Genomic DNA, 4,915 nt, shown 5'->3' on the forward strand with positions numbered 1-4,915 from the left:
CAAGACCCTTGTCCCAAGCTGGGCTAGCCTGGAGGACACAGCCTGCTTGCAAATACTGGACCCATAAGGACTAACAGCCTGGTGATCAATGGTTGTCAAGAGGCATCTGATAGTTTGCCAGCTACCAAATATGCTGAAAAAAATGAGCTAGGAAATGTAGGAGGCAATGGTCCTGAGGCAGGCCAAGAAATGACTGTGGGAGGGTGGAGGCTGGCGAGGTTAAGGTAGTTATGGAGCAGGAAGGGCTGAAGGAGAAAAACCTGAGCTCACAAAAGAGTTGGGAGAGTTGAGACAGTGTAATTGCGTTGACTGACTTGATATCCCAGGCTGGGGCTGCTGAAGAGGCTGGGAGGATATTTCCCTTTTTTAGGGGAGGGAGGTAGAGACAGGGGATCTAGTCTAGGAGAAGAGTTACAGAGTGACAAGAGATTTTCAGCTCTGCTCACAAGGACGAGGTGACTGGTAGACCTGAGTTGCCCATCAGTTGCAGGAGGACTGATGTAGAAGGTGCATCTCTGCCCTGAGGGCTGAGTTGTCCTGTCAGGGGAGACAGGAGACACCTGCCAGTAAATTGAAGATTCCCACTTTGGTTCTTGTGCTGCTTTGAATAGAGAAAACCAAGCATAGGCTTGGCTGGGGAACAGCTAAGGTGCTACCACTAGCATCATGTTTATGCTGAGGTATTTTGAGATGTCAGCTGTAGCTTCTGAGGTTGTAGTAGAGGTTAGCAACAAGAAGGCTAACAATGTAGATTCCACATGCTAGGTGAATGAAATAAACCCCTGACCTTTACAGAAGTGTGCCCATGCCAAATCTGAGTTAACTCATGGTTCAAGTGTTTTTCACCCTCACTCTGTCACTTCCTATATATACCTTTATCTTCTAATAAAAATAGAGCTTTACTGAAACCAAATTTTACTAGTGTATATCAGATGGGATAACCACAAGTATTATAGAGGTACTAGCTAGTGAGAAACTGGTGAGGTGTGTTTTCGTTGTACTGCTGAAGTTGCTTTCCTAGCTGTATTTCTCTAGAGTTCACAGTGCAAGTAGCACATCAGGGGTTACTGGAAGGAGGTTTGTTGTGTTTTTGCAAAGCCCAGTTTTCTGGAGTTAGGGTAAATGTAGTCTATCTCCCCAGCCACTGGGAAGCCTGTCAGCTTTCCTTGCATTTCTTTTCAGTATTTGAGAGAAAACTTCATGGTTCCAGCACAAAGATGTTAGCTTAAATCCCAAAGGCAGAAGGAAGTCTTGATTATAGGGTTTTCCTCAAGGGTTATGTCTACTGTAAAGTGACCCATTAGCATCATCAGAAGATTTATTAGTTTCTTTGCCTTGCTACAGCACAGTGGCTAAAGAAAAGAAAGAGCAAAGGAAGGAGAACTGGGACGGTCTGTATCACAGATGAGTTCTGCTATAGCTCCTTCTCTTCCCTTTGGACCTTCTCTGTAAATTCTCATGTGGAAAAACTGAAGTAAGAATAAATTGTGTGTGTGCATATATTTAGAGAGAGGGATGTGTGCAACTGGTGCTTGCAGCAGGCCAAACATGCTACTAGGGCATGCAGCAGGTGTCAGCTTGCTGCCCCAGCCATCCCACCTGTAAGCTCTGTTACCCTGACTGCCCGCTGCCTTGGCTGCCTGTGAGCTGGCTGCCCTGCCCTTCACCTGCCCAAGTGGGGCAGGCAGGGACTGGGGAGCTTGGTGTCTTCCAGTAAAAGCAAAACTAAACGTCTCTGAGCCAGGCAGTCTGGGATCACAAATAAAAGGGGTTGTTTTTATCGAGCCAAGATGGTTTGGAATGGCTTGGTGGGAGGATACAGAAACAGACTATTTGCAATGCTCTTCTGGGCTGCCCTATCTCCACTTCAGTTTATCCTGGGAAAGATTCAGGTATGGGAACTTTTTTTTGGAGGATTCAATGTTTTTAAAAAACCTGCCTGCTGTCCTGTGCTCCTCATTCGGGGGAATAACATGGTTTGCTCTTTAGCTTAGAAACATCACCTGTCCAGTATGTTCCCTTTTCACATGTTGGGGTCCGTAGTTAGTGAGACTAGAAAATACCCTTTGGTATTTTACTTTAGGAAACTGATACAAACTCACACAATATATTTTTGAACAATGTAAAATGACACTAGCAGCTATAAATTTGATATATCTTCTATACTCTCCAAGCACTCCTAGGCCCCCATAAAATGTTTCTGGGTGGAGTTACTAGTAGTAGTATTATCTAATTGAATAAGAAGCTTACTCTGGTGTCTGTGTATGGAAGCTGCCTAACCTCTTTATTTCCTTTTGAACTTCTTGATTTATTCCTGCCAGTTTTTGTTTTAGAACAAATGTTCTCAGCATGCGTCTTGCCTAGCGATGTTAAGAAGTTTCCTTGTCTAAGGCTTTCTGCCTTAGATCAAAGTAACTGGGGATCTTGCAGCAGGCCAGCATCAAGAACTGACCACCTTCTATGAAAAGCAGGTCGGCTTCCCATAACCAACTCAGGCAGGACATCTAGAGGAGTTGCACTAACTCTAGCAGGTAACAAATGAATGAAATACCTCATCATTGATTTTTTTAAAAAATCTTTTTTCTGTTTAAACTCCATAACATCTCTGCTATATGACGGTGCCATACCCAGTGTGGCAGCTGGTGCTTCAAGGATGCGCTTGCTGTTACTGGAACCCACAGTGTTGCCAGGACTGCTGTGCACAACAGGCACTTTTGGGAGAACCTTTAACAACAAAGACTTATTACCAGCCTTACAATTTGTATAAGGCAAACTGACAGGGAGTGTTAAATTGTTCAGTTGTTGGTTAACTTCCAGAATGTGACCATCCATGCTGCTGTTTCTACAGATATTTCCTCAAAGTCACTTGTAGAAGTGTAACTTACTGATAGCACTTTGAAGCAGAGGGATTATATTCCAGTTTTATCCTTCTCTCCCCGTAGATCAGTAATCTTTTTAAGATCAATTCCACACCAATACAGTTAGAGCATAGTTTGTATGACACGAATTTGGAAAAATCAAAAAATCACAGACTAAATTCTACCGCTTGCCACCAGCATTGCTGCATTAATTAGCCATTTATTGCAAAGTTGCAAGACCAAGACCCTTTTCTTTCAAGACGGTGTGTTAACGAAGTGTGAATAGATCCACAGTCTTAAAGGGCTTTTTCTTTGTAGATAACATTGCTCCAAGAACTAATGTCCACAGGGATGATTTCAGCACAGTTGAAGGGAGAGCGAGAACAGCTCAGGTATGTGCACAAACTAGAGACTGGTTTTGATTCTGAATGGTGGAGGGAAGAAAAGAACACACTGCTCCATCTATTTTGGCTTCCTATCTGTTTATTCCATTAGTAATATTCATTTCTTTAGACTTTTGAAAAACACCCATAGTGGTGTCTTTTAGCTGCGTTTCAGTGACGGTTTGCTGTGAGTGCTGGGATTCAGTTTGTTGCGTTGAAAACTTTATTTTTTGCTGTTTTTTCCATTTTGAAAGATGCAGTTGCATTTGTGGCTGTCCATGTGTGCACGTTTTGCAAATTCTGGACTGTGTATTCCACAGTGCCCAGCAGAGCTGGAACTGTTATGTGCATTACAGTAAGCCTTAAGAACATCACCTGAGCTGGAACATTATGCAAGTACTTCTGCAGGTCCTTACAAATGCTCGTGATACTTGCAGATACAGCAGGGACTGGACAGGAGTGTGTAATCAGAGGAAAGAATGTCTGAGGTGCAAATGCTTCTGTTCCCCTGCAAGCACTCCCTTTTCCAAGCATGTAGTGTGCATTTCAAGATTTTGCAGAGGAATAGAAATAAAGTTAACAGTCACATGTCTGCAGTGTTGAGTACTTTGGTGGCTTCTGAAAAGCCAGTTTTTCTTAGAAGGGAGTTTCAAGCTTTTGCTGCTTGAAGACATTGCCAGTGTAAACTAGTCACAGCGAAGCTTCCGGCAGACTGACTAACGTGTGATCTCTATGGGCCAAGTGTTGACCACAGCATTCACCATCTCCCTTGCATCAATTCCTTTGAGCTCAAAGCACTGAATCCCCACAGAGGACGTGACAGGGAACATCCTGAGCTGCCGTGCAGAGGGACAGTACTTAACAGCCTGATGGTTCAGCAGGGCCATGCAGAAGAGTGATCAGTGAATTCATCAGTGCAAGGATTTGCAGACAGAAACCCCGCATTGTGGCTCTAGTAGTGTACAGAGCAGTCGCTGGAATAGGGAGCTCACAGAAAACCTGTACAGGCTTCAAGTGCCAGCTGCGGTGGTTGAGAGCAGGAGGGGAAGTGCAGGGACGGACAAGAGCAGTTTGGGGAAGGTGCTTCCTTGAGTAGAGGGGGGGAAATAGTTCTCTAGCTTCTCCTGCCTCATCAGGCTCCCGATGGCACTTGGGGAGTGGCTTCATGTCGCGTTTAATCCAACTCCAACTTCACCAGCACCATGCATAGTAGCCACGTGTTCCCATGATGAGATATGTTTGAGAGGAATCCTAATGTGCTGTTCAGAGAGGTGGAAAGAAAAGCTGGGCCATGATCATGCACAGATGGTGAAAGAGCTCATGGGAAGTGGGGGAAACCAAGGCCTGTACTTGGTTTCCCTGCCTGGCAGAGATTCAACTCAAAAGTAAAAATCTCTTTAGATGGAAAGGAATTCGTTCCTTGGGGACCAAATGCTGCTCCAAACAATAGGATTATTTTTTAATTATTGCAAGAGTATAAAAGATAGCATGTAGTTTTTATTTAGAAGTAATGGGAAGACTGGTCCCTGACTGTCTTGTATTTCAGCTCAAATCAGTAGATTGCGGTTTAGTGCTATTTGCAACTTTTGTCTGCTGTGTTGTGAGACCAAATATTTAACCAGTGTTACAGATTTGCAGAGATAACTAAAAATAACACAGTTGGTGAACTGATTT

The sequence above is a fragment of the Accipiter gentilis genome, chromosome 12 (assembly GCF_929443795.1).
Source record: "Accipiter gentilis chromosome 12, bAccGen1.1, whole genome shotgun sequence".
Lineage (NCBI taxonomy): Eukaryota > Metazoa > Chordata > Aves > Accipitriformes > Accipitridae > Astur > Astur gentilis.